This window comes from Sinocyclocheilus anshuiensis, unplaced genomic scaffold (genome assembly GCF_001515605.1).
Source record: "Sinocyclocheilus anshuiensis isolate Anshui unplaced genomic scaffold, SAMN03320099.WGS_v1.1 scaffold775, whole genome shotgun sequence".
In the NCBI taxonomy this organism is placed as follows: domain Eukaryota; kingdom Metazoa; phylum Chordata; class Actinopteri; order Cypriniformes; family Cyprinidae; genus Sinocyclocheilus; species Sinocyclocheilus anshuiensis.
Window position 1 is genome coordinate 1256667 of NW_015552614.1, and position 10841 is coordinate 1267507.

At 35.9% G+C, this 10841-nt stretch overlaps 1 pseudogene; it reads left to right on the plus strand.

The window, feature by feature from the left end:
• The first annotated feature begins 1045 nt into the window (after positions 1-1045).
• Positions 1046-10001, plus strand: LOC107665928 (cilia- and flagella-associated protein 221-like; annotated as a pseudogene).
• Positions 10002-10841: the final 840 nt, after the last annotated feature.

The window sequence follows — 10841 nt, forward strand, 5'->3', positions numbered from 1 at the left end:
CATGCTTATGTTATGTAATTGTTAACTTGACATTTTTAATATTTTTAATCAATTTCATTTAGGTCAAGAAAATATTTTGCCCCTTTTTTTGGTTTCATGAAAAACAAATCGTTTTATTTGGGATAAACTTTAAAGATTGATTGATTTAAATATATAAAGAAGGTACAAAACCTTTACCTGCTTTCAAAGATATACTTAAAAAATTGTGTATCTTCTTTTAATTGTACGGATATTTCCTATTATTTTGGTTTTGGGACTCAAACGGCAAAGAGGTTAATAAATTAATTTATTAATTTAGGTCTATAAAAATATTTAGCAATTTTTTTTTTGGTTTCAAAAAAAATGATCTAATTATAAGAAAATAACTTTCAACAGTTCAACAAATCATTAGTTGGACCTTTTTGCTCTTTGTAAGCTCAGAGTCTTTTGTTGTCATGGTGACTGGATTGTTGACGACTTCAATGGAGAGTCGACAGGTACGTCCTTTGTTTCTAGTGCGTTTGATTCAGGTCAAATGCAATTAACAAATAAAAGAACACCTAAACCAATGTATTTCAAATAAAACTCTTCGTTTAATGCTGACGTTGCGTGGTTTACAGTATCGTCAACTTCTGACTTCCGGTACGGTTTTAAAAACAAACCGTTCATGGGAAATTTCCTCCGTTATTTGCTCTAATATGAATCGAAATTCCATAAATGTGTTAAAGCTGTAAAGCTAAGTAGGAGAGATGGGAATTTTATTGATATAACACATCCACGAAACTATAAAATGGTAAATACTAGTGGATATAAGGAGTAATAAAATAACATGGACATTTTTTCAATTAAACAACAAGACTTTAGGATAAAATGTTTATGACTATTCTATATTCCATGTAGTCTCTCAGTTAATATGAGCACATTAAAACTCCATTTATAATAATTATACAAGAATTTGAAAAATGTTGTTTACAAGAGTACAAGACAAAGTGTTGAATGTCACACTATCAGTTCACATGTGTGGATTATTTGTTATGATCAAGAATCTCTGTAAAGTCCAGCTGGCATGGAGGTGGTTCATTCTGCCCCTGAGACTTTCTCCAGGAGTGTAAAGAAAAAAACCCTGCTTCCTCTCAGCCAGCTACTGGAGGACACCAGAAAGAGAGGAAATGTCCCCCATCAATCTTCTGGAAACTAGTGAGACCACTTTTTCTAATCTTTGTTTCTTAAACATTATGCCTGTCGCTGTCTAACAGGCCACGAACATTACTGTTATCTTATGAAACTGATAGACTTATGTAATTTCACATTGATATATAATTCTTTGTATGTTTATTTTTCAGGGGTGTTTGCCAAACTGAAGAGTAACAGTGTAGTTCAGGCTGAACCATTAGAACTGCATTTCAGTTGCTTTGAAGTAGGAAAGGATTAGATTCTGGTTGGTTTTTCACTTCTCGCTAAAAAGGAATAGAATTCATTTTTTGTGTGTGAAAAGTTTTGTGGAATGTTTACATGGCTCATGTAATGGTCATACAATGTGACTTATCGTTTGTGTCATTGATCTAAAACAAAAAGATTCATAGATTCAAAAAGTTTTCACTGGAGAAATTTGGCCATGTGCTCACATGGAGCACATAGCCAAATTTCCACATATAGTACTCTGTGGTCAGAGGGAAACTTTTCATGTTGTTACTGAAAGAAACATTACAGAAGGGGAAGAATATGGGAGGAATATGATGTAACGTAAAAAGCTGTTGTTGTTGTTTTTCCCAAGAAACTCGTCAATGTATCCTCGGAGGTGCTCAGTGTCCACATTTTACCCCCTTTGACAAAGCATTTCCAAATTAAGTACACCAAAAAGGTAACCATCAACCTATAATATTCCTAATATTCCGGAATATTTTAGTATCTGAACTCAAACAGCGAAGAGGTGCATTGAACAAAAAATGTCAAGAAATGTTTGGGCTGAATTTCATTATTATTATTTTCTTTTATTGTTTTATTTTTTTGTAATAAATACATTATGTTTTTCATAAAGAACATAAAGCACGTTTTAGGACCATTAAGATGGTAGTCCTGTTTTAAATGCAGTGCCGACTGGTCTTGCTTACACTGTTACAGTGAACTTCCAGCCAGAAGAGTGGCGTTACTTTTCTGATAACATCAGGATTCACTACAAGGTGAGAACATGTTTTCGTCTGATGTTTGCACATGCAAATTCTGACAGGACTTAGAATGGCTGTGATGTGTCTGTGTTTGTGTTGTTTTTAGGGAGAGGAGAACTTACTGGTTCCTGTTCATGCATATCCTGTTATCAACGATCTTCACATCCCATCTCACATCAGTCTTCCCCCAGTGCCACTTGGGCAGAGGTATGCAATGATAATCATAATTCACAAATAACATGTAAAATAACTGTATGCTACATTTTTGTTATAAAACTGTCTATGATGTATGTGTGTATATAATACACCAGTGTTTCCCAACCGGGGTGCCGTGTAAAAAATCATTTCTTAATATTTTTAAATTGCTAAAATGTTCAAAAAAGCATCTATTATATAATATCCATTTCTGGTGTCGCCAATAATTAGAGATGCACCGAAATTTCGGCTGCCGAAAATTAGTTAACCGCTCAGGTTTCACTTTCACGCGGTATGACGCTCTGCTTATCCCGCTGTATGCGTGTGCGCTCCGCTCAGCTCCACTCGTATACCGTTCATGCTCATCGGAACAGCAAAGTCCACTCAAAAATTGAGCCGACAGGAGGGTGCCGCGACTAAAAAAAGGTTGGGAAACACTGTAATACACTACTGTTCAAATGTTTGGGGTCAGTAAGTTTTCCCTCTGTTGATATGTGAAAAAATGTTTAAAAAAAATGTACTTTCTTTTGCTTTTATAGTACCAGTCATGTGATTCCACTTAGCTGCAATTGTCCAAGAGATTTTGAGTTCCAAGTGCACTGCCTTCAGATCCAAACCACTGTCGGGTAACCAGATTCCTTCACATTTGACATATCTGCAGAGCAACGAGAACCTGTATAACTGCATAAATATTGAAAGAACTCTAGTTAGTGATCAGTTATATACTAGTACAGTAGACTTTATGTACTGTACTTATGTTATCCATATATTAATCAGGGATTATTCCGGCAAATGGAAAGACTGTGCTAAAACAAAGTGACATTTACGCCTCTGTGATACGGTACAGCTGATATCACACTGCAGCTGGTCATCTCTCAGTTCAACTCTAAACCTGTCATCTTCACAGTGATGGGTTCCTCATCTCCATACCTGCTGCTCAGGTAATACACAGAAAAAGTGAGAGGGGACATCGGATGCAAGTTTCCACAAGTATGATTCTTTAGGGTCTTCATGAAATGTCTGTAACATACTTTGGTTAAAATTCCTGTGGTTGTGTAAAACATCCTTTTTAGCTCTGTTCACAGTGACCCTTTGCAATGCATGTTTCTTTAAAAGATAATGAGCTACTGTTCACCCCACCCCTCTCTTCCATGTCGACACAAGACGCGTGAATTGCTGCCTTAGACTTCGTATATGTCTCGGAGGTGGCTTGATTCAGATAGCTAGCTATCTACATAGAACCCGGCTGCAGATTGAAACAGCTCACTGGATGACACCTTTTCAGACTCAGACAGCCCATAACAAACTGGCTGCGTGTTTTCTTTTCAGCTTTTCTGAGCTGGCAAACACTCCAGAAATCTAACTAAAAGCAAAAAAAGCTAAAAAAAAAAGTGAAAATTTCATTCAATGTCCCCTTTAAAGATTGCAATGCCAAATGCAATATGTTCAAAACACTCATAGCACTTTAGCAACCACATAGCAACAGCCTTAATTATCAGATGTTTTTTGCACAAACATTAATGGCATTTGTGTTTTCTGTGCCTCAGTAAACCTGATGGAAATGGCGAGGATGATGATAATTTGGTTGAAGAGCAGAAGACTTCTGATGGAAAATCTCTGGCTGTTACTTCCCATTATAAGCTTAAAACGACTCCCTCCTTGGAGAAGGTATTCTGAAACTTATGTCAATTTTGAAAAGATCAGCTTCAATCACCGTGTATTTCATTGCTGGTTTGGTGTTTCTCTTGCTGGAGGACAAGCCAAGCCATGCTGTTCACCAGCAAAAATATTGGTCTTTCAAGCTGAGCAAGACAACCAGAATCCAAAACAAGGTCATGCTGGTTTTTTCAACAGGGTTTGAAAAGTTTTAAGCTGTACAGATGCAGGAATTTGAATTAGCTTAGGTCAGTTTCATTTCGGCCCATTAAAAGCAGTAGCAGAGAAGTTTGTGTGAGACTGAATCACAAATTTAATTTTATTGTTTGCACTGAGCTTATTGAATTGAATTTGAATTGACCGCATACCCTGTAAGCCATCAAATGTGGGAAACACATACACAGAATTACACTCATAAGCCTGCAAAGCTTTTAGCTGTGTTATTGTTTAAAGTATGCAATTTCTATATTACAAGTCTATTAGATTAAAAATATATAATGAAATGATCAGTGTTGGTAATACTACTAATACTACTACTACTAATTAAAATTAATGTTTGTACATAGAAAAATTAAAGCATTGATTCTGGTTGAAACTATCTTGCAACAATCATATAGTGATTCATCATGCATACGATCATGATTTTCTGTTTTTGCTCTTATAAGGCAAGAAGAAGACCAAACTTGATCATCAACTGCAGGTTTCCACCACAGATGTGACCACTCATGCAGGACTTGTTAAAATGCTTCTCCAGCCACAAGACAAAATGAGATACAAGGACCTCCGGGAGGGTAAGAACACCATTTCTCATCCAGAGGGCCTCTGAGGTGCATGTTAAGAACTAAAACCCAGGAAATTAAAGTTTGGCAAAGGCTACAGTATCTGCGTGCTGGAATGCTGATGTCTCCACCAGGCTTTTTAACTGGAATTGGTCAACCAGATTGATGTTTTTGCCCCTACAAAAGACAAAGAGTTATGGTGGTCCACCAGCATCAAACTTGCACTTTAAAGCAAAAACTTTCCCGAACCAGCATGGAAATTGCTGCTGATCTAATCTGGTCCTTTTAGCAGAGTGGAGCTCAGATAATAATAAATAGCGCTCCATTTAATAGTCTACCAATTACATGCCCCTTTTGCAAGTTACCCGACCTGAAAATGGCCATTTACAGTGGCGCTTTTCTGGACTTCTAAGGCCATTCTTTAGCTCATATGTACCACTTTATTTTGTTCTGCCCTCGCCAGTGTCATCACTCTGTGTGTAATTCTAGTCAAATCTGATGACAGCAGTAGAGATTTAAAAAATAAATCTTTCTTACCTGACTCTCAGCAACATGTCTTACCCAATGTGGTGTGTATGATGTTAAATATGTTATATATACTGAATAACAAAAACCTTGAATTATGGTCTGACTGTTATGGACGAAACACTGAAATCCAATTTTAATGATTTAATCAGATTTTAAACCGTACATGAACAGATGTGGATTGGAGTTGTGAAACAACATACAACTAATCAAATATGAATCGATGTGACCACAAATTACATTTATTTAATGCAAGATACCTTTGTGTTTTATTTATTGAAGCCATGTCCTATACCAAGGTTGCAGACCAGGCAAGAGAGATGAAGGAAGCTGCATTTTTAAAGAAGGTCCAACAAAAGAAGAAAACCAATCATATCTGCTGGTGTGTTGCTCCATGTGATTATATAACATGTACGACACATAGATATTCTGAGTTTGCAAACAATATGATATGGTGAACTAGACAACCCTTGTTTTATCCTTAGGCAAGTTGATCTGGGTGATGACCCATGTTCAACAGAACAGAAACGTAACATTTTGAAGGAGCAAGACGAGGCACTTGCTGCATACAAAGTAAGCCAGTGTATTGGTTTGATTCATATTGAACATTTTGTGTCAATTTCCACTGAATGCTCATGCATTTTATGTGCGTTTCAGCTAAAATACAGTGGCGAGTCAGTGGCCTCTTCAAGGTCTTCAACTAAACTTTCCTCATGGCGAATTTTGCGACATGTTGGACAGGTATGTGAAAAACAGTGTGACACTGAAATATTTGAGTAAATGTTGATCTTGAAAATCATGTTTCTAGCCTGTATCTTTAACGTAGTTTGTGTCCCAATTTGCATACTTTTATTGCAGGTACGTACTTCACTGATGGTGGGAAAATACATCGTTTTGAGTAGGTATGTTTAGCTCATATCATGAAATTGCATCTTGATACTGCAGACCCACTTATCACATAAAGTACTTTTTGCATGTACGTATTAGCATCTAGCTCAAGTCATTATCTTAAAATTCATATATTTAAGACTTATTCAACAGCTCCCAGAATGCACTGCTATTTTCAGCAGCTATGGCACTGGCCAGCTGGAGGTCAGACAGAGAGCGCTCAGACTCTTCCAGCAGGCTGCTCGAAAGGTAACATAACTCATAACTCAGCCTTTGCCTTTTTAATGTAATTTAATTTGAATGTCGTTAAACTATTATTTAGCACATTACTGTGTTGCTTGTTTACAACTCGCTGTGCTGATTACCAGTGCTTGTAAATAAAATACTTGACTGTACTAATAAGTATAATAATGTTACGCTGTGTTTTGTTTAATTGAGGTTGTTCTTCGATGTCGTATGAACAAGAGACTGGTGTCACTAAGAGAGCTTGTTCGCAAAACCAGGAGTCTGCAGGGAGACAAAGAATCAGGTGAGTCTGGAATTTTTTAAAGAAAATAATACTTGTTTTCAGCAAGGACACATTAAATTGATCAAAAGTGACAGTAATGACTTCAACATTTAAAATAAATGCTGTTCTTTTGAAGTTTCTGTTGATCAAAGAATCCTAACAAAATCTTCTGACAACAAAAAATATTTTCAACATTGATAATAAGAAATGTTTCTTGAGCAGCAAATCAGCATATTAGAATGATTTCTGAAGGATCATGTGACACTGAAGACTGGAGTAATGATGCTGAAAATGTAGCTTTGACGTCACAGGAATAAATTAGATTTATAAATATATCAAAGTAGAAAGCCTTGGTGAGCCTAAAAGACATTTAAAAAAATCTTACCTACCCCAGACTTTTCAGCGGTAGTGTATATTGCTTTTACATTGTTATAGTTTAACTAGCCATATCATCTAAATACATTTTTTTTTTTTTTTTTTAGATATTTTTCTATTGTTTTGTTGTAGATGAGGATGAGAAGCCATGTCTTTTTAAGCTGACACCAGAAAAACTTCTGCCCTTCACCTTTAATACATTTATACCTGAAGACCAACCTGATGAACTTGTGAGAGACTGCTTATGGTTATTGTGCAGAGCTTGTGTACTTTATAATTGTGATTTTACAACTTCAATGTTTTTAGGTACTGTAAATATAATCCAAATGTTTTATAGAGGTTCATTCTTTTTGAACATTGCCAAAAAGTTTCAGTTCAACATTTGAGATGTGTAATAACAGTGCATATTTCGTGACATTGAGGATGAAGTTGTGTTGTGGTTTTCAGGCTGTGAATGCATTGGGGCATGTTCCTGTGAGAATGCCTGAAGCGGATATGAAACTCACCATTCCATTATTCAGTCTAAAGGTACGGGAAGAAAGTGTTTTTTCCCACTCCATTACCTTTTAAAAGGGAATTTTTTGTCTTATAATTTTTCCTAAAATTCCTGAATTACTGTAAGTGGCAGCCTTTGGCTTGAAATGGCAAATGTGGTTTTGTAATATGTCTTAATTTGCAGAAAATACATGAAAGATGTTCTTATGTGTGTGTATGGTTGAGTGGCAAGCCACAAAGAAAAAATCAGGAAATGCCACATGAAATGAAGCCAGTTATTAATCCGAAACGGTGCTGAGCATAGTATAGTAGTATTGTTTTAATAGTATTTAAAAAGCATAGTTCACCCAAAAATGAAAATTGTCATTTACTCACCCTCATGCTGCCCCAAACCTATATGACTTTGTTTCTTCTGTTGAACACAAAAGATTATATTTGGAAGAATGTGGGTAACCAAACAGTTTTAGTTACCATTGACTTCATTGTATGGACAAAAACAAACAAACAAACAAAAGCAAAGACATTTCTCAAAATATCTTTTATTTATTAATTTATGAATGTTTCAGCCAGTTGTGAAATATTATTAGAATGAGAATTGCACATTTTTTCTGAAGGTCCCCCAGCATTACAGACCGATGGGTTATATCAGCCATTATCTGTTTATGAAGCAGCAGCAACATTTATTCCTCCTGACCTGTGTAGGACATTACGCACTGGAGCACAGGTAAACATGCTTATGGGTTACTTTTAGCCATTCAAATTGTTTTTTCGTTTTTTTTTTTTTTCCAAAGGTTGCATTAAAAATAAGTCTGTCAGCAAATCTAATTATTGTGTTTTTACAGGATGAGCTGTTGCCTGTGGTGACATGTACAGCTGTAGATCTCAGTGAAGATGAGGAAGATAAGAAACAGGAGGAAGATGATGGATCAGATCATGATTTATGTCCCACACTCAGTTTCAGTGCTCCTGAAGCACTCCTCAGACCACCCAACGCTCACCCTCTCCGGATCTTTGTATGTTTGTTTTTTTTTCACCTATCATGATCTGCTTAGAACGCCATGCCCATACTATGAACAAAGCAGGGTTATTGTCATTAAATAAAATTAAAAATAAAACCATTAAAAACCTGTTACTTGAAATACTGTAAATAAACTCTAATGGAAATTTAATATATATATACTTCAGAAGTTTAATTCAGACATTTTAAAGACATGCTTGAAGATGGCTCAGTCTTTGTTTGAATTAATGCTATCTTTTTTTTTTTTTATTTAGAATCCTGCACCACATGTTTATGCCTTCAAACCAGCTCTGCTTTACCTGGAGTGTGACCTGGACGTTCATCTGTGTCCACTGCCACGATACACTGTCACTAAAGGCAATGCCGTAGGTGTGCATGTCCCTCCAACTCAGAAGAAATTCCTAGATAGAAAGGTTTGTTAAGAATTTACACAAAAATACAATTTTGCACATCACAGTTTGAAACAATTTCACAAAGAACAGTGTCTAGAAGTGTGATTTTTAAGTTTTATATCATAGCTGGCACTATGTTGTATTACTGCCTGAAACAATCAGAATCCAGGAATGGAATTATTGTGGATTTGTTTTATAATATTCCATTAATTTTATTAAGAAAAAAAATTGTAAACCCTGTAAACATTTTCTTAAAAATATCAAATGCAGGATATAATCAAAGGGATTATGGCGTGGAAGAAGTTTCCCTCTGTGGCCTTGAACACCAATATTTCAACTATAAGAAGCGACTGCGCCCCATGCTTGTAAGCATTGTACACACACAGCTTTACACATTACCTCTCATGCAGTAAGTTCAACTCTTGCAAAACTCTTATCTATCTAGGTCTGACCCCTTCAGTATCGTCCTGATGCCTGTGGAGGCTCCTCCAGCTCTTCAGGATCTGCCCGACAGCGTCAGAGACGAGATTCAATCTGCAGTGTAAATATAGATTAGCCACCAGCTTCAATAAACCCTCCATTGTTAATTGTTTGTGATAGCACTTACAGATTCATGGTGGTTTGATTTCTCTGGCAGGTCCGAGAGCTCAGATCTCCGTCTCACTCCTGAGATGGTTGAGGCAGAGTTCAGATTGTCTGAGAGATCTTCAGCTACATCTATTAAAGAGGATGGAGATGAAGACAACGGGTTAGTACAATGGGTTATCAAATCATTGAATAAATAGAAATGCATAAAAATATAAATTTAATTAGTTTGTCTACAAGTCTCAGAACTCCAGTAGCAGCAGTCAACGCTGCAGAAACAACCACGAGGTGAGAATCATCGCATCAAATTTCATATGTGTAGCACATAATCCTCATATAGACAGGGTGATTGGTGAAGTATATAAAACAATTCATAAAACAAAAAGGCAGTTTTATGTCTGTTCTGCTTGTAGGGAAGTTGATTCCACCATCTGGTCATGAGGACAGCACATTATTTGCATTGTTGTTCAGGTTGTGAGGTGAATATAATGTGAGATAAACTTTCTTCCTCTCTTTTGATCTCAGAGACACACGTGAGCAGCCGTCGGCGTCAACACAGAGCAACACACTAGGATCAAAAGTGCTGGGTAGATTAAAAGAATTGAAATCTACAGGCAGAGTCAGCTGTGCCTCATCATGTGACAATAAATAGCACTTTTATCTATGCTAGGTTTATCTATGTGTGCCTTTATGCTTAAGTAATTGCTTCATAACTAAGTACAGTATATTCATGTTCTGTTAAGCACAACTAGAAGAATGCAATGGACAGTGAAATACAGGGCCAGCTCAGGTAAACCTGCAGACTTTAGCAAAATAGTGACAAGCCACCAGATGGCAATAAATGTCTGACACATGAAACAGCAACTGTACCTTCCTAAACCGATTTCATGGTAAGTATCTGTATGGGATCTTATTTTTTTTCATGAGTTCAATTAAAAAAATGTTTTCTAAACCCACGTTATTATTATATACATATATGCATAATTAATAATATATATTATGAGTGAAAAATTTGGAAACACTAATAAAATGTTTTACATTTTTGAGGAATCGCCTTTCTTGCTTAAATACATTAAAATAAAAAATTAAAAAAAACATTTTAATTCAGATTTTAAATGCAATGCATAGAAATATCAATATACTTAAATTAATTGCAAATTATATGATCATAATTGGAGTGAAACATTCATTTGGAAAAAATATAATACAAACTTGTACTTTGTTGGCAAGTCACTTTTCCCGCTTTAATAACAGCAGTTCTCGATTTCAAGTTTGAGCAAT